General features: G+C 38.0%; 1 protein-coding gene across 2 annotated transcripts in view; it reads left to right on the top strand.

The window, feature by feature from the left end:
* EXOC4 (exocyst complex component 4) overlaps positions 1-27522 on the top strand; it is a 953704-nt gene that overhangs the window by 845602 nt on the left and 80580 nt on the right. The gene's annotated exons all lie outside the window — the stretch shown is intronic.

Raw genomic sequence — 27522 nt, 5'->3', positions numbered from 1 at the left:
CCACAAAGTTCCAGTCGGCCTCCCTAAGCTCCAAAAACTAGAGAAAAATGGACCTTCCAAATGTCAGTTGGAATCTGGACTTTTCACAATCTCTCCCATGAAATTCATGACAGGAGTAATTGTGACTCTGCCCTCATTCCCTGTTCTGAGGGCCAAACCCATATCTTACCAGAATAATTTATAGTCCAATGTTTGGGTGAGATGATAAAAGTTCTACTATCCAGTATCTTTAAAGACCACAGGTGGCTTCTTCTAAATTCTGCTTTGTTCCCAGACCCACTATCTTCACCAAAATGTTTTCTCCTTTCATAAAGACTGTTAGATAGTTATAACCATAGGGTAAATCTCCAGAGAGTGTGATGCCCAGCCCAGAGTAGATGGAACTGGTTTCTGTTTATCAGCAATGCTTCCATGAGATAAAGGAGAACCTTGAAAAAATTTGACGTTTTTTTTTTAATTAGGCATAATGAAATTTTTAAAACCTGTATATATTTGTGTGTGCATAAATAAATAAATACACACAATTGGTAAAAAAAAAAGTAAGTGTTTATTATTTGAGGTATAACATTATACTTCCCATAATTGATATAATAAAAACTCATTGTTAAGATATTTCTACATGCTATTTGATTGCATTTTTGAGACAAATCCCTTTAAGTATATAACAATCCCATTAGGTGATTTAACTTGCCTCATGTTGCTATCAACAGATTAATCAGAAAGCCAAATACTATATTGTTGTAATGCTCTAGCTACCAATAGACAGATATTTGCAGATATTTGGCCAGAACTTGAACCCTGCTTCTTTATGACCAAAGCATAAAAGTATTAACAAAACATTTAGCTGTATGATTATAATATCACAGAACTTCCAAATTTGATGGGATCTTACCCACTCGCTAGTCAGCTCCAGTAATGAGCACTGCCACTTAACTGAGACATTGAGGGGTTTAGAATATTTTCTCTAATATTCAAAACCCTGTGAGAGAAGGATTGGTAGATGTAATAAGCTGAATAATGCACCGCACCACCCCCCCCCCCGCCCCCAAGATGTCCATGTCCTCATCCTCGGAACCTGTGACTGTGTTAGGCAAAGGAGGTTTAAAGTTGCAGATGGAATTCTTTGCTAATCACCTGACCTTAAAATAGAAAGATTATTCTGGATTATCCAAGTAGGCCCAGTGTAACTACAGGGATCTTTAAAGTGAGGCAGAAGAGTGAGTCAGAGAGTCAGAGTGATATGATGTGTGATACTCAACCCACCATTGCTGACTTTGAAGATGGAGGAAGGAGGCCACAAGCCGAGGAATGTGAATGGCCTATGGAAGCTGGAAAGGCCTCTGACACTTCCTTTTCAGCCCAGTGAGACCAGTGTCAGACTTCTGATCTACAGAACTGTAAGGTAATAAATTTGTGTTGTTTTGAGCCACTGCATTTGTGGTAATTTGTAAAAGCAGCAATAGGAAACTAATACAGTAGGTGTAATTGCCTCCATTTTTCAGATGATGAGTATATGGTTCAAAAGATTGCATAACTTCTGTAAAATCATGCAAGTAGTAAGTGGCAAAGCCAGAATTGGAACCTAGGACAGTGTGACTCCCAGACTAGACTCTTTCTTTCTACTGCAATGATAGCTGGCATTTATTGAACAACAACCAGGCATGAGGTAGAGTCTAGTCTAAACAATTTAATGTGTTATCTAGCCCTAATACCCTATAAGGTAGGTGTCTTAGTTTCCAAGCTACTAAAACAAATACCCTACAATGGGTTGACTTAAACAACAGAAGTATATGGCCTCATGGATTTGAGGCTAGGAGAAATCCAAATCATGGCATTAGCACGGTGATGCTTTCTCCCAGAAAACTGTGGCATTCTGGGACTGACTGCTGACAGTCCTTGGGTCCTTGGCTTTTCCATCACATGGCAATGTACATGGCAACATCTTCTTCTTTCTCTCCCCAGTTACATTGACTTCCAGCTTCTTTCCATGGTTTTCTTTCTATGTCTGACTTTTACTCTGCCTATAAAGGACTCCATTAATCCAGATTAAAGCCCAACTTGATTCAGTTGGCCACACCTTAACTAGAAATAACATCTTCAAAAGATCCTATTTACAAGGGATTCACACCCACAGGAATGGGATTAAGATTAAGAACATGTTTTATTCTGCGGTACATAATCCAACCTACCAGAGTAGGTGATTGTTAGTCTCATTTCTAAGAGGAAGAAATTGAGGCTGTGAGAGGCTAAAGAGCATGGTAGAAGCACAATTTAAATCTGTTAGTCGGCCTCCAGTGCCCACACTCTTAATCTCAACAATGCTTGGCTATGTTCTCTCAATTTATGGAAGAGAAAACAGAGCATTCAAAATGTATTACTTTCCCAAGGTCACACATCAGTGTAGCACCAGTCAGGTCTAAAACCGAAGTTACCTCTTTCCTAGTCCAGGGCTTTATCTTCTTGAAGAATATATTTATTATGAAATATATGTGAAAACACCACATAGAGCAGAGAAACAAAATAACAGCTCTAACTAGAAAATGAAGCATTTGCTCTTTACTTCTCATTAGTATAGTTTTTTCTTTAGAAATTTTATGCTTAACCAGAAGTTTTTCTGTCAAAACTAATTGTGCAACTCCCAGATAGCTGTCCAGTCTGTATTTTATTAGTTGGACTCATTAACATACCATTTACCTTAAGCAAAGATTCTCATTAGGTTAAATTAGCTAAAAGATGATCCTTGTGACTGCATAGCTCTAGACTTCGCAGAAATGTGCCATCTTTGACTTGTTCCTTCTCTTTCACAAACTATGGAGACACAATCCAGGACGTTTAAAGGGCTGTGCTCTTATTTTCTGTCACTCTTTATACACAATCTAAATCTTATCACACAAACAACACTTATCATGTAAGTTAAACAGATTTAAATTTAAGCAAAATTGGGTGTCACCACATGTGCTTATGCCAGATCTACATAATTCTTTTGAGGTATCTGGAAACATGAACCAAGCCATTTACACTTCATGGGAACAGATTATATCATTTGAAATCCTCAATAAAAATGCAGTCTCATATTCTACAGATGGGTGTCATTTAATTAAAATATGTATTTAAAATGCAAAGGGCTACATTAATTCCACACTGTGGCTGAGAATTTAATTGCGCTCAAGTTAGGAAATTCTGAGTTAATGTTCCCCTGGCATCTCTCATTCAGCCTCTTTGAACAGATGTATTGTGATTCAAAGAGGATTTCAATATGTCTTTGCATGCTGTACATGTAGAGATGGCTTCGAGATATGAGGATGGCAGGCATTATAAAAACAAGGAGATGATTCAAAGGGGAGAGAAATGTAGCAGCCTCATCCTCTAGATCAGATATCACGGAAAGCTTGTCATGGGGCTCCTGTTCTTGTTTTTTGGTTTTGGTTTTGGTTTTTTTTTTTTTTTTTTCTTTTGTTGGGGGGGGGCTCCCATGTTTAAAGAACTCAGAAGTTTAAAATGCTCAGAACTTTTTTAAAATCTCTGAATGTTTTTATGTTTCAAATACATTTTGGAGTATAGACTACGTGTTTAATAAATGCTAATTGGCCAACCATGAACCTCACTTAAGTACTATTGTGATGTAATAATAAATTAGAAAATAAATTCACAGTGGAACATAGGAATTTTGAACTCTTAGGAACTTCTCTTTAGGCTAAAGACTGTCCAGAGGCAAAAGAATTGCCAGTGCTTATGGATGTTGGGGGCAAGTTAGGCAAGGAATGAAAAGAAAGTGACAAATAGTAAATGTGGGTGCCAAACCCCAAAGGGATAACTGCAGTGTCTAGGATTTGGGGAAAAGATTGATCTTCTACTGAATATCATTTAAAGTGTCATAAAAGAAAAGATGAGAACTTCCATGACGGGGAAGAAGATGACATTTATGCCAAGCAGGAAAAGATATTTTTCTTTGTTCCTTCTGTTTCTCCAGTCATTCAGCCTGTTCTGTGCCCAGGGTGGGGCTACGCCTGGGAGATTCAACCGTGAACAAAAGATCCGTAACTGCAGCCATTACCTACCTAAGGCATGAATGCAGGTGCATGGTTAAATTAATGCAGAAATTTTTATTTTTAACACAGTTACCTAGGAAATATTAAAGATTATGGAGGAAAGAAGAAAGGAGTAGCTTGTCTTGAAAGAATGAATGTTACAAATGTTAAGCTTAGAAAGAGAGACGTGTCATATTTTATTGGAATGTTTTTATTATGTGTGTGTCCCTGTGAAAGATTTTTAATTAAAATCTGCCAGGCTAATATGAGGTAATACATGAGAAAGCATTTCAAGTTCTTAGGTAAATAGGCAGTATATAAATCTTTGGTGAAGAAAATAAATCCAGAACCCTCTCAGAAAAATCAGCAAAGGAACCAAAGAGCTCAGACCTTATGGCTCCTCCTCTAGTGCTTTATGTTAGAATATAATACAGATCCCTGATATTTACTTTTTTATTTAAAAAGAAGACTATTTAATTTGAAGAACCAGCCACATTTTTCTCTCAGGCTTCTAAATTTAGTTCTATCTTGTCAGTATATGGTTTCCCTGATTCCAGATTGTCAGCCACAGAGTAAACCACTGCCACCAGAAGATTCCAATTTCCAAACAGCCTTCCCCAAACCCATCCTCCTTTTCCTTATCTATCATAAATTCTCCCCAGGCCTTAAAATGATTCCCAAATTAGTTCTGGGTCCTTAAGAAATGTCTTCCAAATGGAAGAACCCACAGAGGAGAAATTTTACCAGAGAAGTTGGTTAAGGACTGAAAAGAGAACAACCTCAGCTGTAACATGCAGTCCTTTGTGGGATATGGAAGTTATAAACCCTAGAGAATTGAAATATGGTTATGTGTTTCAGAGACCTGGGCTTGACTTTCTAATTCTTCAGGGGTAGATAAGGTTTACAGGACCCTGGCAAATGGAGGAAACCTAATCATCAGGGTTAATGTACAAGACTTGACTAGTAAGTGATTGATTTCTCTTTATGGTTATAGAAGACTAATAGGGTTTCAGAGTTGTTTTTAAATTTTCCTAGCTCATATCTGGGTACTTATGCAAATCAGCTGTATATAGGTAGGTCATCATAGTGAGATTGTCTTGCCTCCTTTTTTCTTTAATTTTATAAAATCAGTTGATTGATTTTTTTAAAAAAGAGGCAGCTTTTCTTACGGCAGGATGTTTGCAGAAACTAATGGAAAACAACCCCTTTTAAAGGAGTTATTACCCCCTTAAAAGTGCTAATTTCTACTTTTTTAATGTTTGCCTTCTTACAGAGGCAGTGGGGGGTACTCCAGGCAGTTCTAAGGAGACAATTCATTACTGGTTAGTAGTGTACACACGCCATGAAGGACATTAATTCACAAAATGAAAAACTAATAGAGTGTTTAGCTGACTCTTTATCACTAGTGGCAGTCTGCACTCTTTTTATCATTAGTGTTTACTGAGCCGATGGGGACTGCAGTCAGGCCTGCTTATCACAACTCATCTCAAATGAGTTTACATCACTTTCTGAGCTTCGTTGGGCATCCCTCCTCTTCTCTTTTAATTGAAATGAACAGGCCAGAAGTATCAAAGAAACTGTGAAGTTATTGTGTCCATTTTTTTTATTTTCTTCCCTGTCCTTTTGACTTCCTGGTGTGTCGTCAGCAAAAAATTCTCTAGCACCATACAAATTGGTTAATCCCCACAGTGATTTTAGGAGCTTATTAGAAAGCTAGTATCTTTATTTCTGTTTTACAGATGGAAAAACTGAAGCATACACACTATGAACTATGCTCAGTCAGTGACAGAGCAGGGATATCAACCTGGGGTAGGGTGGAGTGGGGGGGCATTACTTTTCATTAAACTTAAAAAATTCCATCCTGCGCCCCTCTTTCTTTATATTCTGTATTTTCCGTTTCAGCATGTCTCATTGTAGATGCTTAGACTGTCCACTCTATTTATGATTTCTGTTTTCTTATGTGACAAAAAGATTTTTCCAATCCCTCATCTGAATTGTAAAGCAGAGATTTGTTTTGTTCTAAAAAGAAAATCTGTTTTGGTGATTCTTGGACATATTTTCTATTTCTGGATCAGAAAGTCTTTTAATTCTCTTCCTTATCATTTATGTTGTTTCATTACCTATTAAAAACATGGGTAATGACACTTTTAACAAACTTGAAATGTCAGAATTGCTTCATTAAATTCAAAGTATGTTTAAAAATGTATTGCGGTAGGATATGCAGAGGGAGCCTTACTTACATGTCTTTATTTAAAGCACCACGTGGAGGGGAACTGCAAATGCAAAAACATACGGATTTTCACTCTCTATTTGAGAGAATTTTTTTTGTAATTTTATGCTTTAAATGTTCTTTGAGTTGCAGAGCTAAGTTGCAGAGAATGAGGAAATGCTGAAAGTGGTATTACTTGGAACAGTAAATATAACTTTCCTCTATTTTTGCCTTATAAATGACCTCTGACTCCCCTATTGTAGTCCATGGCTTTGCCAGCTGTTTCGCTTTCCATCCAACCTCCCCAGTAGGCACTCCTTCAGAGGAGACAAACAGATAAATAGTCAATCCGCTGAATAGTTGCAATGGTTGCACGTACAGACAAGGATTCATAAATCATCTGTTCTAGTGAATTTATCCTGTAGAAATTAAAACTAGATCAGTGGAACACCTTTCGTAAGGTCTCATAAACCCGCCAGGAAAATATTCATTCATTCAGTAAACAAGTGTAGATCAATTCAGTTTAACAAATAACATAATGCCAGCTGTGTTAGGCCCTCAGGACACAGGTAAACAAAACCCAGCCTCCTGCAGGAGTTTTATAAGTCATGGAAAAGACAGGCCTCAAAATAATTACACCATTATGTGATTTGGCAACTACGGGGAAAGCACAACATACTATGGGAATATATGAAGTATACATCTTTAGGGGGAATATAACTATCAGAGAATGCCTCCTGAGAAAATGGGTCTTGAAGGATAAATAGTAATTTTCCAGGCAAAGAAAGAATGGAAAGCATTTTATGGAGGAGAAACAAAAAAAAAGAAAAGAAAAGAAAAAAAGCCTATGAAGTGAAAGGGAATATGGTGAGTTCCGGGTAAGTCACGTATTCAGTGGGGTGGAACCTGGGGCTCAGCGTAGGGAATGTTGGAATGTGTTATTGAAAATGAGAGCAATTTACAATTTGTTCAATATTTAGTAAATACGAAGAAGATGCTAGAGTTCAAGTAATTAAAATAGTAAAGAGGAAGGTAACACCTGGCTCCAAGTAAAAATTATTTGTATAGATCTTCCTGCCGCTTATCTTTGATCTATAGGAGCTGTGCTGTAATTTAAATATTTGACTTTTAGTCCTATTTTAACCAGCAACTGAGAGTGAAGGGCAGTGGGAGTTTGCTTATGACCAAATCCTTCCTCTTCAAGGACAGTGGTTTATAAACAGCTTTTTTAAGTAGCAGAAACCTTTCTTCCAGTAGGATTTTACTGCCAAAACTTAATGGATGACAAAAGTGGAGCTTCTCTCATTGAGGTGGGGGAGGGCAAGGCTGAAAGAATGGAGATTGGGAGAGGTGGGCATATTTAGGAACTTGGCAGAGCACATTTTGACCCTTGCCTTAAGGGTTATAACATCCCATTAAAGAGTACCCCAAGAATTCTTAGTAACCCTTCATCCCACTCCTGCTCCAAACATTTGCTGCTATTTGACTTGTAGTTCAGAAATATCTCAGGAGTAGAAGATTGTATTCATGAAGGCTCAGGAAAACGGAAATCACTTTAGGTATTTCAAGCAAGAGGGAATTTAATACAGGGAATTAGATGCTTAAAAAATTGTTGGAAGGGCTCAGAAAACAGTCGGACAGAAACAAAGAGCAAAGAAGCTAGTTGCTGGCTTTCAGGAAATCAGGAGTGAGGAAGCCACTGTTTGCAGGAGGTCTTTTGGAAACTGCTACAAACCTCTTATTTGCCATCTGCCCAAGCATCTTTCTACCACTGCAAGAAGAGAATAATGCCTTCCCTTTCTTTTTCCCTTCTACATCTTTTGGAAGTGCCTCTCTCTGGCAGAATCTGAACCCAAAATTCTGTTGGCAAGGAGTTAGAAAATGTAGTTCCCATGCTTCCGGGAAAATGGCTGGGGATGATGCTGAGTTGACAAGCAGACAAGGGCACAGGGTATTTTCCCATCATTCACTTTCTACAGTAAATTTATTCTGGGTAATATGGAAAATAATATATTCTCAAGAAAGTATATAAAATAATGAGATTCCTACAGTAGTAAATATAAAAAAGCATCTTTCCAAAGTAAGCCAGATTTTCTATTTTAAGCCTTAATAGAAGACCTGACTTGTCGGTGCCTTTTTGTGCATATTAAAATAATGTAAAACACAATTTCTGTCTTTTCAGGTGAAAATAACACAATTTCTATCATCTTTCAGTCAAAATTTCATATGTGACAGCAATAGCTATAAAGATTCATAAGCATTACTCCCTTTCCTATGCCACATGAACATACACCCATGTAAATTCCTCCGCTTCTCTCCTCATAGTGCCATTAGCAGGAGGGAAAAAAAAAAACTGTGACCTTGAAATAAATGCTGATTTAGAATATAAATATAAATATAACATGATCTTTCTGGCCCTGTTTGAGTATGGCAGACTCGATCTCTCACAAGCCTGAACAATTTCAAAGCTTCGTTTGACTATTTTCTTGAATTCCTAAGATAATTCCTAAGTTCACTTTGCTAAAGAAGCATGTTCCACTGACATCCTGTCCTTGAAGGATTCTTCCTTCATAATAATGTGAGAAATACTACTTTATCTCTTCCCAAAATGCTTCTGAGCCTTCCTACCGAACTATACACATACCCTATGCCTAGCTGAAATGCCACATCTTTCATTAAATTGGAAACTCTAGAGAAAGTAGGGTTCTCCCTTTTAGATGAAAAGGTAGTATTTAAATCTGCCACCCTTAGTCCCTTTTTCCTCCTGAATGTCTTTGCTGATTTGAACATTGCCAAAATCCTGTAGTGTTCTCATACTTTTGTGATTCCTTATTTTAAGTGAAAAATGTCATGAGTTTACACATTATAAATGTCTAAATATATCAATGTATCATTTCCTTTCTGTCAGATAGTCATGTGAATAACTAAGCCCCCAGCTTTCAGATTTTTTGCAGGTGTTTTTTTGTTTGTTTGGTTGGTGGTGGTTTTAGTTTTTGTTTGTTTGTTTTAGGTGAGTAAGGGGATATATCTAGGAGTCTCAGTTATCCAGGGTTCCTTCTAGGAAGTCCAACACTAATAACTTAGATTTACTGAGCAATAACTATGTGCCAAGCATTGACCTAAATACTTTATGATTTTAACTCACTGAATCCTTACAATAGCCCTCTGAGAGACAACTATTATTGTTCCAATTCACAGGTTTAACAATTTGCTCAAGGTCATTCAGTAAGTGGCCAAGTCAGAATTTAACCACCCCTTTTGGGCCTAAACATAGGTAGCCAATCCAACAGAAATGTTGCTGTGGGAAGGAGAATCAGATTCATAGTTAGTATGAATACATTTTATCCTTTTAATTAGGGAAAGAAAGCTATTTACATTTTGAGACAATATCCTGAAATTATATAATCAACTGATAATTATTGCTTTTCTGTGGAGTTTACCCTTGTGGCGTAAAAACAAATTATTAATCTCTTGTTTTGGGGGGAACTGGATTCTGGAAGCATCTATATGAACTGTTAATTATTCTGGGGTTTATATGACAAGACTGAATGGATGTGAGAACAGCATTCATGTGTTGTTAATGTATGAAGACAGAAATATGTCCATATATTATTAACCTTCACAAGGCATTAGTCAATATGTATATGGCACCAGTTCATCAATTGAGCCTGCATAGGGAATATCTGACACGAGACATTAAAGGGGAGGTACTTAACCGTTATCTTTACCACACACTGGAGAAGTGGCCATGCTCGTCCTCACTGAGTAGAAATTCTCTTAGCAAGATTTACACCTATAAATCCTGCCCCATGTTTTAGCAAGTTAATTCTCTGTATTTCTTACTTCCATCATACTTTAAAGGGAGTCCCCGCCAACTACACAGCTAGTCACAGTGATTGTCTGTGTGCTTATTAGCAGGGTCATCTCTGTCTTCGAGATAAATCTGTTTTCTGTGTGTTGTCTGCATAGCAATAGGATCAGAGTGATCACGGCTTCTAGGATTCGGCCTGCTTGGCTCTGCAGTCACAGTAGCTCATCATGTGTTTCCACCGAATGCATGAAACTTGTCTAAATGTTCCAATGCATACATAAAATTGTAAATAGAGGATACTGGATTTTTGTTATTTATTCATTCCACACATCTTTACTGAGTAAATATTAATAGTGTATTAGTAGTGTTAGTAATGGTAATTGCCATGTATTAAGTACTTGTGTGACAAACATTATTCTAAGCCCTTCAATTTTCTCATTTACTCTTTAGAATAACCCTGTGAGGTAGATATGGTGATCCTCATTTTACAGGTGGGGAATCTGTTTTAAAGTTCATTCACATGATCATGGTCACCCAAATAGTACATGATAAAGCCAGAATTTGAACTCAGTCTGTCTTCCTCCAAAGGGCATCTTCTGATTTGCTACTTCTTACTGATACTTCCCTACTGACTCCAGAAACTGTATTGCATACTGGATGTGTGTTTTAGAAATGGGTTGGCTTTAAACAATGGGAATTTATTAGCTTACAGTTTGAGGCCATGGGCATGTCCAAATCAAGGCAAAGATACTTTCTTCCCAAAGACCAGCTGCTGGCAATCCTTCAGTCCTCTGCCACATGGCAAAGCATACAGTGGTATATGCTGGTCTCTCCCTTCTCTTTGGTGTTCCATTGCTTTCAGCTTCTTACTTCCAGGGCTTGAGCATCTCTCTCTCTCTCTCTCTCTCTCTCTCTGTCTCTCTCTGTCTCTCTCTGTCTCTCTCTCTCTCTCTCCCTCCCCCCCCCCATTCCATTTATAAAGGACTCCAATAAGAGGATTAAAACCCATCCTGAATGAGGTGGGTCATACCTTAACTGAAGTAGTCTCATCAAAAGATTCTACCTACAATGGGTCTACACTCACAGGAATGGATTAAATTTAAGAACATGTCTTTCTGGAGGACATACAGCTTCAAACTACCACAATGTGGTAGGTTGAGTTATGTACCCCAAAAAGCACATGTTTTTATCCTATCATATCCCTGTGAGTGTGAACTCATTGTAAATAGGATCTCTTAAAGATGTTATTTTAAGGTGCAGCCCAACTGAGTGAGCATTGGCCTTAATGCAGTTTACCAGAGCCCTTTATAAGCAGAAGAAATTCAGTTTTCGTTAGAGAAAGCAAGGAGGAGCTGGAAGCCAGAAGTCAATGGAACCTGGAAGAGAAAGGAGAGAACATCGCCATGTGGTGGGACAGCCAAGGAACCCAAAGATTGCTGACCAGCTAAAATGCTACTGATCCTGGGAGGAAGGAAGGAAGCCTTCTAGCCAACACCTTAATTTGGACTCTGGCTTCTGAAACCATGAGCCAATAAATTCCTATTATTTAAGCAAACCCACTGTGTGGTATTTGTCATAGCAGAATGGAAAACTAAGACTGGTGTTACAAAAGTAAAAGTCATAATTATACCAGCTTTCAGTTAAGAAGGTAATGATTATTTCTCAATTCAAGTCCAAATTTATGAATGATGCTGCTGCCCTAAAGGTAACTCAAAAAAAAAAAAAGTCAACTGGAAAAAAGTTAAATTAAAGAGGGACTCCATTAAGAACTTTCAAATTAATTCCTTTAGTTCTGCCCCTATTTGTGGCACTTGTTTGTGTAGTATAGAAAAACATGCTTTGTTTCTGTTTGGTTCAGTTTCTCCATTTGTAAATAGATCTAATGCTTCCATTTCACCCAGTGTGTAAGATATTCCTTAGAGCTGTTTGGGAGATGTATATATACAAAAGCTAGAAAGATCCTATTTGAACACATGGATAAATGTTATCTCTTTGCCATGAAATAGTCATCTAAAATTCTTTTAAAATTTAAATCTGCACCACTTAGTTCTCTGAAATATCTCATTAAGTAGTTGTTAATACATTAAGACGCTCTTTGATGCCAGATTTTGTAGAAATACAAAAGGCTTACAAAGTCCATGGAAATCTAATACAGCTTCACAATAGTGCTTTTCAACAGAAGGACAGAAGCTGTTCATTAGCTTCCACTCCCACCCCCACCTCCATTTCTCTTTCATATCGGGCAGGAGCAGAATTGGCCACACCACACATCTTTTTAGTAGTAGCCTTGGCGAGGATGATTTGGAATAAAGGAAAAATCAATCTTAACATTTCTGCCCAGAACAGAAAGATACTGATGGCTGTATTGTCACTCACAGGTGTAAAAGTCATATATGTCTGTGCTGATTTGCACTGTATGTAGGTAGGTGCCTAAAGCTAAATGATTTGGAGAACCCGGGGCTTGCTCAGCACTTGTTACCATCTGTTTTAGTTTCCTGGGCTGTTCAAGCAAATAACATGCAAATGGGTAATCTTAAACAATAGGAATTTATTTGCTCACAGTTTTGAAGCTGATAGAAAGTCCAAATCAAGGCATCATCAAGGTGATGCTTTCTCCCCAAAGACTGTGGCTTTCTGGGGCTGGCTCCAGCTATCCTTGGTCCTCAGCTTGTCACAAGGCAGTGCTCATGGTGGTGTCTCCTGGTCTCTCCCTTCTCTTCTGGGTTCTGTGATGTTCAGCTTCTGGCTGCTCCCTCTGTGGCTTTCTCTCTCTGTATCTGAATTTCATTCTGCCTACAATGGACTACAGTAATAGGATTAAGACCCATCTGATTGCAGTGGGCCACACTTTAACTGAAATAATCTCATCAAAAAGTCCTACTTAAAATGAGTTCACATGCACAGAAATGTATTAAGGTTAAGAACAGTTTTTTCTGGGGTACATACAACTCCAAACCACCAAACCAAGCCCTATTTTGTGAGTAACTGTATGTGATTTTCCCGCCATGGAACTGTGTTGTGTGTCGAGTATTCTGCTGGCTCAGAATTGGCCTCTTATCTCATGCTAGCCTAAGGGAACAATTTTTTGTAAAAAAACAACCATTTTTTCCTTGGTTCTTATTTTTGTTCTGTGCTTCAGAATGGGCCTTGCATTAATCTACTTTGTTTTTTCTATATAGCTCAATGTTTAGAATAATCCTTAAGTTTCAGACACTCAGCCTTTCTGGAGCTCTAATTTCTTACCCTGAAGTCGAATAGTGTTCCAGGCTAATGAACTATTTGGAAGACATTAAAGACATTGTAGAGATACAATGAAGAAGATAGAAATAAAATACTTTGATTTTTCCTTAACTTAAAGTTTAAATTTACTGGGTGTTTGCTAAGTATAAGGAACAGCTAAATGCTATGAGAGATACTAAAATGAATGTTATTGTTTTTATTATCACAGATCTCACAATCTAATAGGGGATACTATAGGCAAGTATAATGCAGGATGAAGTGTACTGAGGCAGTAAGAGATTTGCAAAGTGTCACTAGAGTTCAGAGTATAGTTCACCTGGTGCCAGCTACAGTGCTAAGTTCCACATGACATCCTTTGGTTCTCACAACAACTCTCAAAGTTGTGTAAATGAGAAAAATGAGGCTTAATGTAGAGGTAATAAAAATGAAATAAATAAATTATATTCCTCTGGAAAGCAGAGAGAAGGAGGGTGGTTTCATAGAGGTGAAAATTACTCTTAAGCAATATATTTTAAATTAAGTTCATGTTCTTTATAAGAGACTTGGGGCAGGGGTATAAATCTCCCAGGCAGGGATATAAATCTCCCTGGCAACATGGGACATGACTCCCAGGGATGAGCCTGGACCCGGCATTGTGGGATTGAGAAAATCTTGTTGACCAAAAGGGGGATGCAAAATGAAACCAAATAAAGTTTCCATAGCTGAGAGATTTCAAATGTAATCAAGAGGTCACTCTGGAGGGCATTCTTATGCACTATACAAATATCCCTTTTTAGTTTTTAGTGTATTAGAATAGCTAGAAGGAAATACCTGAAACTGTTGAACCGCAACCCAGTTGCCTTGATTCTTGAAGACGATTGCTGAACTATGTAGCTCACATGGTGTGACTGTGTGATTATGAAAACCTTGTGGCTCACACTCCTTTTGTCCAGAGTATGGACAGATGAGTAGAAAAATGGGGGCAAAAACTAAATGAAAAATAAGGTGGGATGGGGAATGGAATGTTTTGGGTGTTCTTTTTTATTTTTATTTTTATTTTTTGGAGTAAGGAAAATGTTCAAAAGTTGATTCTGGTGATGAAGGCACAACTATATGATGGTACTGTGAATAGTTGTACACTGTGGATGATTGTAGGGTATATTAATATATCTCAATAAAACTGTATAAAAAAAAGAGAAACTTTGGGGAGGTGCTCATAATAATACATTATCAAACAAATTTCATTGAACGTCTGAGACATTAGGCTGGACAATAAATAAGGCAGGTATATCTTTTCTTCCTCAAAGAGTTACTGTCTAGTTAAGATAATATCAGAGATTTCAGAGGGAGAGAAAAAAATAGAGAAGAGTATGGGGTGTTCTAATGGACACCAAGAATTTTATGTTGTCCATAGTCTTACAGCTGATGGTGAACAAAGTTGTAAGCACATGATCATTTAAATATCAAATAGTAACGGAAAAAAAAGTAGGTCTCTACCCCCAATACCCACATATAAAATTCTCTCCATATTCATGAAGGGTTTTTTGTTTGTTTATTTTTGAACATATATTATCGGTTAGGTACCCTGCTAGACCCTAGAAAAGCAAATGTAAATAAGATACCTTCCCCTTCGTCTTCCAGTTCCACCACTATTCTTTCGTCTTTTTACCTGCCTGGTAATGAATTTCTTCCACATTTCCCCACCTTAATTCCCTTCCATTTGCCCTACTTCCCCTGTAAGAGTGGACAAGAGAGAGCTCCCTTCCAGAGACAGCTGTGAAAAAGCTGGAATTCCTACTGTCCTGCTGTTTATATATAAACAGGTTCATTGGTTGGGTGTTTTGTCTCACAGAAGAGGCTGTATTTGCAGAGCTGGTACATGTGTATCTCTGTACATGGTCTAATCTGAATAATGTGTACTATTTCCCAATCTTGCAGTCAGAATCCTGTTAGTCAAGGAACAATCTGAGTCAGCATTTTGGTTTTCAAAATCAATTGACTTTGCTAGCTCAGTCCCAAAATTTCTGGGGAAATATGGGTTAGGAAGAGAGAGTTTAGGAACAGGAGAACCGTTGCTTCCCAAACTGGAAACAAAATGAAGAGAACCTTCCAAACATCTTTCTTAGATAAAGCCCATCTTTATGTAGGAACATTGCAAAAAAACTTAAAATAGGTTATAGGTTATAGGTGGGAAAGAGTGACTAAATAAATGAACTGTTAATAATGGCTAAAGCTGAGGGCTGTTGGAAAGAATAGCTAGGTAATGGAAAGTATGTCTTGGGGAAAAAGAAAGAGTGATCCAAAAAGTCACCGTGAAATTTTAGTTTGGAGTAATTGGCTTGGGTAAAGAGGAAAGAATGTCTCTATCCTAAGAAAATTCAAATTAGATCCTAATAAGCCAGTAGATACTTTAGTATATGAAGATCATATATCCATTCCAGAAGCCACTAGACTTCATGAATAGATAATTTATTTAACAAACACTTATTACGTGCCTACTATGTACAGAGCACTGGGGGAAGTGAGTGTGTACATGTTTGCAAATAATTCAAGGGAATGAATAAAAAATAGGGATAATGATACACAGAAATTAGTAAAGCTGAAGTTAGAGCTAGCTGGCACTAAGGTTCCAACTTGGAACTGTGGTATTATAGTGTGTGACTCTTTTAAATCCCATCCCAATGTTAGGCTTAATAATTTAGTATCCTAAAGGCATTTAAAGTGAGGAAAGCAGTTAGATGAAGGAGCTACTGCCACAGCTCCCATCTGAGTTTGTAAACCTCGTGAGTTCTTGATGTCACAGGACTAATCAGCACTCCTGTTTTAATTAGGAAAGGTGTCAACTAGGTAACAATATCAAAGGATCTCAAAATGATTCACAAGACCTAATAATACTTTGCTCTAAGAGTTGGAAGGATGCTAGTAGCAGAATTTTCTAGATAGGAAAAGTGAAGATTGAAAATATTAAATAGTTTTATCCCAGGTTTGAGCAGAGATTGTTATGTAGTGTCTATCATCTCTCTGTACAGATAGGAAGAATATTCAGAAATAACTATTGTACCAAAGTTTTATCTTCTAAAATGTTTCCAGTGAGAAAATTTCATGGGACCATTCTTCAGTCTTTTTTTTTTATTGCCTAAAAATTTTGAATTCACAGGGTCAACCTTCCTTTTCCTGCCTTGAGAACCATCTTTCCGTTTTCAGTTTATCACTTTCATGGCAGCTGATACCAGTCTAAGCTAATATTGTCACAATTTTAGATAATTTTGCAGATGCACAAGGACATCCTCATATGAATCAATTAAAGAAGTCACAGTAAGTTGCCATTGAAAGTGTAGCAGCTGCATCCTTGAAAACAGATGCTCTTATGGTTCTGAATGACTCCAATTTTGACTAATTTTAAGACCTAAACAGATTTCAGTCTGGTTAATATTAGGATGTGGAACCACTTGAGACATCCTAATGTCCTAGGCTGATTGCTTCTCCATGACAGCTAGCATGCTGGCTTTCCTTGAAAGGTGTTGAGTATTTAATATACCAGGGATTTTATGTCAGTAGGAAAGAGAGACCCCAGCTTTCTTGGCTACCGCAAGGTGGACTGATTTCTCATGAAATTAAAATGCCTTCTAAAGGCACCATATCTTACAAGAAAGGTGCTTGGGCTCTAGGAATTGACCAGAATTACTTCCAGCTGTATTTCTACGAGGTTCCTGGATAGCCCAGGAAACCAGCTGTAATGAACTACTTCCCCATCCCCACTCTGTCCCTAGAATATTCCTAAGAAACCAAGGAGAAGGGTATAGTTGTATATGGCAAGTTATTTCTTCTCTTTCCTGATATTTAGCAATCTGTTATTGTGTAAATTCTTTTTCATTGTATGTTAGTCAATTAAATCATTTGTTCACTTTAATTCTAAAAGCATTGAACTCCTATAATGCTACCAGTTATTCTGCTGAATTTGAAAATAGGAAGATAAACAATGTATAATCCCTGCCCTGAGGGAGTTAATGATCTGGCTGGGAAACATAATTGATAAGCAGATAATATCAAAGGAATATGATAATAGAACTGTGTAAAAAAAAAAAAAAAAAGAATAGCCAGAAGAGCCCCTGACCCTGTCTGGGGGATCAGGAAAGACTTTCTGAGTCAGATAAAGCATGAATAGTTTTGAAAGAGGAATAAGAGCCATCAAAGGTATGGAATCATGAAACAGTATGATGTATTTAGAAGATTTGCTTTAAAAGAGTGAAATCTCAAAGAGCCAGGGGAGGGGAGGGGACAAGTTGGCAAGGAAAAGGAGAAAATGACAAGAGATGGAGAGAAATGAGACTTGGGAGGAAACTAAAAATTACAGAAAGCCTTGCTAAGGAGCTTGGACTCAATCTTTTTAACAATAGGAAACACTGAAGTTATTTAAGCAGAAAACTATCATGGTCAAATTTGTGTTTTAGATAAATAACTTGATTTATCTAAGTCATATTTAATTAGATAAATTCAGAGTTTCTAAATTAAGGTAGGGGCCAGACATGAGGCAAAGATATCAGTTAGAAGACATTGCAGTAATCCATAGAAGAGATGAAGGATAAACCAAGAAAATGTCAGTAGATACAGAAAAGAGAAAATATATTAAGAAAACATGGAGTAAATAAAACTGGCAGAAATTAGTCTTTGTAGAGAAGAGTGAGGGAGAAGAAAGATTCAAAGTATACTCTCATATTTGCAGCTTAGATTCCTAGGTTGATATGCCATTGATAGAAAGGGAATTCAGGATAAAGAGCAAATGCTGAAGGAAGTTGAGTTTAATTTTGAATATATAGGTAGAGATACTTTTCATACAGGTGGTCAAATGAATATGGTGCTTTGTGGATGGATTTAGGATTCATCAATTCAGAGCTAATAGTGAAAACCATGAAAATGGATGCACTTGCTCAGAGAGAACATATAGAGTGGAAAGTAAAGAAGACTCATAGAGGAGAAATCCTAGAGAACACCAGCGACTATGGGTGGGCCAGAGGACAAGGATCCAGTGAAGGAAACTATGAAAGAAAGGTCAGAAAGGTAAAAGGACACCCAGAGGAAAAGATGACATAAAAGCTAAAAGAAGACAGAAGGTCAAGAAGGAACTGGCCAGGGCTGTCAAACGTAGCCAAGAGCCTTGCTAAATTAGGACTGAAAAAACAACCAGTGGATTTAACAATTAGGACATCATCGGTGACCATTATCAGGATAACTTTTCAGTAAATAGATGAAGGCAGAAATCAGATTATGGTACATTGTAGAGTTAATAGAAGATGAATCTGTGGAGAAAGCAAGTGCTGACAATTCTTCTTAAATCTTAATAAGAATCTGAGGTCCTCAGGAGAGGAGTGAGGGGAAGTTGCTTGGACAAAGGAACTGAAGAAAGCAGAATGAATTTGGAAACATTCCTGAGAAAGGGAAAGGAGCTAACCAAGCACTAGTGAAAAGATTCACAAGTGGCATTTTTTGAGATAAAAATCCAGACATTTTTAGTAATCACAATCTGCACTGATTTTTTTTTCTTTGTTTGTTTTGCTTTCCTGTCAAAAGAAGATGGGTTGTAGAATTGACCCAGGTTTAGTTCAAATTTTAGGGCAGTTATAGTGAAAGAACCTGATTCAAGGGAGTTGTGGGTTTTGGTGAAAAGAGTAATAGTAGCTCAGGGATCATGCATGCAATCCATACTGAGGGCCCAAGAGGGACCTATATACCAGGAGAAAATGAAGGAATTATCAAGCTGAATAGTAGGTATTTGAGAGAACTGGAAGAAGAAAAGGATTTGATCTCAGAGTATGGTATTAGAATTTAAAATTTCAGAGGCTAAAAACACTAGGTTTTAATTTGATGACAAGTTATTTTTTAATGCAATTTTATTGAGATATATTCACACATAATACAGTCATCCAAAGTGTGCAATCAGTTGTTCTCACTATCATCATATAGTTGTGCATTCATTACCACAATCAATTTTTGAACATTTTCATTACTCCAAAATAAAAGAAAGAATAAAAATTAAAAGTAAAAAAGAACACCCAAAACATTCCATACCCCTGATCCCCCTATTATTCATGATAAATTGTTTTTTTATTCAATTTTATTGAAATATCTTCACATACCATACAACCATACAAAGTGCACAATCAACTATTCACAGCACCATCACACAGCTGCACATTCATCACCCCAATCTATCTTCTGAAGAAGTTGTACCAGAAAAAGTGAAAATAAGAACAAAATATAAAAGTTAAAAAGAACAACCAAATCATCCCCCACCCCCTCCCACCCCACTCCTCATTCAGTTTTTTGTCTCCATCTTTCCACTTGCCCATCCATACACCAGACAAAAGGACTACTATCCACAAGGCTTTCACAATCACACCGTCACCCCTTGCAAACTGCACTGCCATACAATAGTCTTCAAGAGTCAAGGCTACCGGGCCGTAGTTCAACAGTTCCAGGCACTTATTTCTGGCCATTCCAATGCATCAAAACCTAAGAAGGATTATCTATGTAGTGTGTTAAGAATGCCCACCAGAGTGACCCCCCGATCCTGCCCAGAATCCCTCAGCCACCGAAACCCTGTTCCGCTGTTTCGTTTCATCTCGCCTCCCCACTTTGGTCAAGAAGACACTCCCAACCCCACAATGTCGGGCCCAGACCCATCCCTGGGAGTCACATCCCAGAGAGATTTAAACCCTGGGAGTCAGATCCCACGTAGGGGGAAGGGAGTGAGCCCACCCGCCGAGCCGGCCCAGCCAGAGAGAGAGGGCCAGATCTGAGTAACAAAGAGGCACTCAAGGGGAGACTCTTAGGTACAATTATAAGCAGGTTTAGCCTCTCCCCCACAGCAACAAGCTTCATAAGGGCAAGTCCTGTGATAGAGGGCTCCACACATCAAACCATCAGTCCTCAATGTTTGTGAGAACATCAGCAACAATCCAGGTGAGGAAGCCCAACACCTCCACAGCCCACCCCTGTCCCCAGCTCCTCAGGGAGGCCCTGCATATATATTTTCACTCTCTGCCCAAATCACCCTGGGGTGTGTCGCTATTTCACACCAACCTATGCAAACCTACCAGGATGACAAGTTATTTTAAAAACATTTACAGTGACAAAAAAAATAGGTATTCGTCCTCCTAATGTAACAAGAAGTCTGAAGGCAAGCAGTTGCTAGTATTAGTCAACATGTTTAGACTAGTATCTCTCTGATCTTAATCTTTCACTCTCTGTGGCAAGATGGTCACTGCAGCTTCATGTGCCACATTCAAATCAAGAAAAGAGTGTAGCACAGCTTTGGCTCCCTCCTTTCATCAGGAAAAACAAAAGCCTTCCCAGAAGCCACAGAAGACTCTGCTTAGAGGTTCATTGTGACACATAGCCCCTTCTAGCTATAAGTGAGGCTGGGAATGCAAACGTTGAAGTTTCTAGTCTGTAGTGGTATGAGCAAGGAAGAAGGTGATTGGAAATATCCATTGGTTCACCCAATGAGCAACGTCTGCCCCGGGGTTCAGGTTCCTCATATTAACCAATCAATTTAATACAGAAAACCACAGTTACAGAATTGCTACAAACAGCAAGCTAGGAGCCTCAGTGATGCATGCTTTTATTCAATGGTCACAAGAGGAAAAAAAATTTTTTGAATGGTCTGATGTGACCCATCTCCAGTTTTAGAAAAGCAACTCAAAATGCTTATCTTAATAAAGTGATCAAGTACTAATACATTTAAAGGTTATCGATGTATGCGGGCTTTGCTAATATGAAGAGCAATTCCCGAGATAAATATACACCCATATAACCCCTAAAAGGGTGTGTACAACTATGTATGTGTGAGTCCAGTAACCTCATATCTTGATTGTAATCTCTCAAGCAGATTTTTTTGGCAGTCCTTTTTCATAGACTTCCGTTTGACTTTTAAGACCTATTGAATTGTTTTGGGTTGTCTTTGTTTGCCATGCTCAGTCTTTCTTTGCTCAATATATTCCTCCTTGTTAAGAAGACTTCATACATTTCCATTAGCCCTCAGAAATGCCAGCTTTTCAGTAGAGCTCTGGGTATAATTTTTTGTGTCATTTTAATAAAATGTTATTATTTTGCTATAGATAACAGTCAAGTGAAATGTACAATGTGCTGCTATCTTAAACTACTTTTATCTCACTCGTTGCAGGTTGTAACTCAGCAACTAATCTAGTCTTGAACTTACCCTACTTGAATTTCTTTTATTAATTTGCAGTTTGGCAATAGCCAATTGCTGCACATAATAAAATTACCTATTTCTATAATGGAAAAAGGGGATTTTCAAGTTTCTTGGTGGTCAAGGATACCTAGATTAGTACAGCTTTGGTCCATAGACCACAAGAGGGGCTTCAAAATATGACTTGTACCTCTTTTCACTAATACATAAAAAGCTCTCCATGCCAGTTAATGTCATGCAACAGAGAAATCCAGGACTCAGAAGCCCTAAAATCCTTCAAAATGCCATAAAAGTGTTACTTATAGTTGCTTTCATCCAGCCTGCCAAACAAAAACATTATAAAGGCAGTGATCTCACCTTGCATTCAAACAACATGAATAATGTTAACATTAGAGAGGGAATGCAATATCACAAAGCCAGTCTTCTGCATGTAGTTAGTGAACATCTTGCATGATGCCAAAGCTGGTATAATTTAAAATCTACTTAGCTACATTCCCTGCCTCCTTATACATCAGTTCCTTTGAGCAACATTCATTTTTTTTTTTTTGTCATGTTATTATAATTTATTAGAGTCTGGTTCCAGAGGAGACTTATGCCGTTTAAGTCTGGACTGTCCATCTGGGCCCTTCTCTGGGCTTGGCAAAGTCTTGGAACAGATAGATGACTGAAACCCTGAAACTGTAAACACTGCTGCAGCCATCTGATGCCTCTTGAGTTAGTCAGCGGTACCTCACCAAATCACATGTACCCTAAGCCCAGAAAGCCCTTCTTCCAAAGAACTCTGTATACACTGATAGGGAGAGTGATTTTCAGACAGAAAAGCAAAAAATACTTATAAGTGGACTTTGGACTTCAAGAAGGATGGAATTATTTTTGAGTACCATTTTTCTATATGTAAGCTTAAGACTCTTAACCTGGATAAAATATAATCTAAGGAATAATAATAATTGGTTATTTTTATTATTTATGTTAATATTGAGTGAGATTTATGTGTTACTGTTCCAAGTGTTTTGCCTTCATTAACCAATTCAATTCTCCCACTAATCCCTGAGGGTAGGTACTAATGTCTTCATTTTGTCGAAGAAGAAACCAAGACAGAGAGAATTTAAGTAATCCGCTCTTGGTCAGATAGTAAGTGGTAGAGACAAGACTGAAAGTCAGCTTTGAAGGCTCTAGAGAGTGAAGAGAATTTTTTAATGAGAATGACAAATAATTGTTGACAATCTCTGAGAAATTGTGGAGAACTGGAAATAAAATGGAAGTCTAGAGATAAACACGTAGTTCACATTTTTGCTGTTTAATATTTTCTTGAACAAAATGACCAAGTACTGGAGGCTCTAAGATGGCGGTATAGAGAGAAGTGGAAGCCAAGTAGTCCCCCTGGAACAACTGAAAAAAAAACAGAAACAACTAGTAAATAAGCCAGAATAACTGTGGGGGGACAAACGTGACTATCCACTCATCATTCACCACCCTGAATTGGGAGGAATGCCCAAGATTGCAGCATAAAATCTGTAAGTAAAAACTGTGGATCCAGACCTCCGGAAGATGGAGGTTAGGAGAGACAGGGCCAAAAAACACCTCCATGAAAAATACTAGATAAAAGCCATAAAGTCACCCAGAACATCAGTTCCAGCGATGCACCAGCTGGACAAGGTCTGCTAAATCCACAGGGACCATGCACTTGGTGAAACCAGGAGTCTGCATTCTGAAATGAGTGAGTAAGCCGACTGAAAGTCCCATGGCCGAGCTGCAGTGTGCGGAAACCGTGGGTTGGCATTTTGAGTCAGGCTAGTTCTTTTCTGAAAACCCAAAAGCAGCTGCGGATATGGCAGTGAGAACCGCATAAGGAAGTATGGCAGGAACAGCATCTCCATAACCTGAGAGTATGTGTCAGTATCTGGCATGGATGATAGCCTTTCGCACACCCGCTGCTAACTGTCTCAGACTAAGGCAGGCAGAGGTTAGTCAAAAGGTGAAAAAAACCATGCCCCTTGCAGCCATCTTCCCAGCGGGCTGGGAACACTCCTGGCCAGCACCAGCACCAGAGCCCAGAGCTGCACCAAAAAACCCAGTGCAACGGGAAGTGTTTCCAGCAATGCACACACATGCCACAGTATCTTGCATGGACAATAGCCTTTTGCACACCCGCAACTAATTGTCCCAGAGCTAGGAAGGCAGAGCAGTGTGGAAAGGGGGTAATTAACATGCCCCATTCAGCCATCCTTTCAGCACTTGGTGAATGCCCCTACACGGCCCAGTGGCCCAGAACTTCCCTTGAGGGTCGGCGTGCACTTGTAACATAGCACAGCCTTCACCTAGCAGAGGCCCTAGAAGGGCACAGCTTGGAAGAGGGACCCACTTGGAAACCCAGGGACCATACGCCAATACCAAAAGCGGCAGAGACAATCTGTGGCGAGACTGAAATGAAGGTTTAGACTCTTGCGACAGCCTTAAACCTCCAGAAACAGCTGGGAGGTTTGATTGTTAAAGCTGCCCTCCCTCCCTAACCACTATGCACACACCCCACATTCAGGATGGACAGCACCAACAACACACCCAAACTTGGTGCACCAATTGGACCCCACAAGAATCAGATCCCCACACACCACAAAGACAAAGTTGGGTAGAACTGGCTTGAGGGGAATAGGTGTCTCACGGATGCCACCTGCTGGTTAGTTAGGGAAAGTGAATGCCACCAAGCTGTAGATCTGACAAACTAGAGAGACGTCTTTGAATTAGCATACATATTCTAAAAGAACCCTATCAAATTAAGCAAATGCCAAGAGAATATTTTAAAGCATATGAAAAAACCAGACGATATGGATAACCCAAACTCAAACACCCAAATCAAAAGATCAGAGGAGATGCAGTACTTGGAGCAATTGGTCAAAGAACTAAAGACAAACAGTGAGACCATGGCACAGGAAATAAAGGACATGAAGAAGAGCATGGCAGAGAATATAAAAGACATGAAGAAGAGCCTAGAAGAGCATAAAGAAGAAGTTGCAAGAGTAAATAAAAAAAAGATGATCTTATGAAAATAAAAGAAACTGTCGACCAAATTAAAAAGATTCTGGATACTCATAATACAAGACTAGAGGAAGCTAAACAATGAATCAGCAACCTGGAGTACGACAAAATGGAAAATGAAAGAACAAAAGAAAGAAGAGGGAAAAAAATTGAAAAAATCGAAATGGACCTCAGGGATATAATAGGTAAAATAAAATGGCCAAATATAAGACTCATTGGTGTCCCAGAAGGGAAAGAGAAGGGTAAAGGTCTAGAAAGAGTATTCAAATAAATTATTGGGGAAAATTTCCCAAACTTTCTACACAACATAAATACACAAAGCATAAATGCCCAGCAAACTCCAAAAAGAATAAATCCAAATAAACCCACTCCGAGACATATTCTGATCAGACTGTCAGATACTGAAGAGAAGGAGCAAGTTCTGAAAGCAGCAAGAGAAAAACAATTCACCACATACAAAGGAAACAACATAAGACTAAGTAGTGACTACTCAGCAGCCACCATGGAGGCGAGAAGGCAGTGGCATGACATATTTAAAATTCTGAGAGAAAAATTGCCTACCAAGAATTCTTTATCCAGCAAAGCTCTCCTTCAAATTTGAGGGAGAGCTTAAATTTTTCACAGACAAACAAATGCTGAGAGATTTTGCTAATAAAAGACCTGCCCTACTTCGGATACTAAAGGAAGCCCTACTGACAGAGAAACAAAGAAAGGAGAGAGATGGAGAAAGGTTCCATAATATTAGATGAAGATGCATTTTTTAAGCCATATAGGGACCATTGAATATAAGTTTGGCTTTATTATCATCATCATAGTCATCATAAGACACAACCCTATATATATTAAATTATTTTTATTTCCGTATTTCAGAAAGGAATAAACAGACATTGCAGTATGGCGACATTATGAAGGAGAAAACAAACTTGGTGCCACATCCTATTCCATGCTACCATTTCTTTCACTCTATTTCAAATGAATAACTCAGGATTGTGGTATGGCATTCTTCCTGAAACACTAGAAGTCAGAAGATGAAGATACTTACCTTACTTTTCTGGCTTGCTAATTGTAAATGGGGTCATCTCACTTAACTTGTAAGATGACTCTTAGTTTCCTAATTGATAAAACAGGAATTAGACTAAGAATAATTAAAAACTATTAAATTTATGTCTGAAAATATAGACTTCTTTTGAAAATCCAAAGGAATACTCTTATACTTTCTGAGAGCATTGAAAAATGTGTATTCTCAATTATGTTTTATTGGTTGGTGTAGATTAGATGCCAGTGTCTGGAGATAGGCATGAGATATATAGAGCAAAGGAATATAGGGAGCAGTGTTGGTGAAAATGTCTATTTATATATGGAGAGACATCTGTTATTGTAGTCTGAACCACTAAATTTAAGTTATTAACTTCTATTTCATATACTGAAACAAAAGAACATTAATTGTGGACCCAAGATTTGCTATTTATTGCATAGTTAATGGAAAATACTGAACCATTTTAGCTTCTGAGTTTAGATAGAGGGTTGGGCAAAAAAAGAAAATCTGTTTACTCTCTGATCCCTAAGCTTGTATAATTTACAGTGAGAATTCCTATAAACAAAACAAAATTACCTCAATGCATTTAGGTCCTTGGTTCAGATAAAAATAATTTGAATAGCAAGGGTAATGTGTAGGTATGTTTGTAAATATACAAAGGAGGAAGAAGGGGCAGTATTGATCTGTTTTCAGATTTATTCTGCAACCTTTGTATGGTGAGAATAGTGCAACAATATCCTCATCTGTAAAATTTGTAACACAGCCACTATTTTGTGGTATCAGATAAGATGGCTATAAATATCAGAAAATTAAATACTATTCTGAAACTTTAAAAAAATAATAGAGGGGCATATAGGGAAAAAATATACCTATTGCAAACTAATTACAGTTAGCAGTATTTTAACTTTCTTTCATCAACAGTAACAAATGTACTATACCAATACTATGAGTCAACAATGGAGGGGGGTGGTTAGGGGTATGGGAGGATTTGAGTTTCCTTTTTTTGTCTGTATTTCTTTTCTGGAGTAATGAAAATCTTCTAAAAGTTGAAAAAAAAATAATTGTGGTGATGGATGCACAGCAGTATGATAGTACCAGGAGCAATTGATTGTACACTTTGGATCTTTGGATGATTGTATGGTATGTGAACAATCTCAATAAATAAAAAAGTTTTAAAATTAAAAAAAAAACCAAGTACTGTTAAATATTTTCTTTTTAATTGTGTAAGATATGGAAGGTAGATTTATCAAGTTTTCCAAAAGTACCTTTTTGGGGGGCTTTTATTTGGCTGTAAACTCAATATGAGTTACAGTAGAATGCAGGACCCACTACTCTACTGTCTCCACCCCCAAAGATATTATGCTTTAAGGCAAGTGGTACAGCTATCTGAAACCAGGGAGATGACGATTCTCTCTATATAAATCACACCACTCTTTAGCATTTATTATGTTTGATCCTGACTCCCACATTTCAAGGGAGATCTAGAAAAACAGAAATGTTTTTGTCAGTGCATTATGAGAGCTGTAAAATGAGTCAGTCAAATCATCTGAAAAAATGGTAGAGGAACTGAGGACTTTTAGCCTGGCAAAGGGATGATTTCAAAGAAGACAGAATAGCTGTTTTTAATACTTGAAGGGCTGACACCTATGAGAGTGATTAACTTTGCTCTGACTGCAAAGTTAAGGTAGAATTAGGACCAGTAACTAGAAGTTATTGGAAGGCAGATACTGGCTTGATGTAAGATGGTCAAAACCTTTCAGAGATGGAATAGGCTCCCTAAAAGGTATTGAGTTTCCCTTCACAAGCCTGTGCATGAGAGTGCAACCAGAAGCTGGACAGCCACCTGAAAGATGTAAAAAGCCACAAGCATAGCCACAAGCCTGACCGTTAAGGTCACGTCCAACCCTGGGGTTCTGCTTCTATCCTTCTATGAATTGATTTAAGACAGTCATCTGGGCTTTCATGTTTAATCAGGTG

The sequence above is a fragment of the Choloepus didactylus genome, chromosome 5 (assembly GCF_015220235.1).
Source record: "Choloepus didactylus isolate mChoDid1 chromosome 5, mChoDid1.pri, whole genome shotgun sequence".
In the NCBI taxonomy this organism is placed as follows: Eukaryota; Metazoa; Chordata; class Mammalia; order Pilosa; family Megalonychidae; genus Choloepus; species Choloepus didactylus.
The sequence above is the reverse complement of the archived record's forward strand: the minus strand, read 5'-3'. Positions and strand labels throughout refer to the sequence as shown.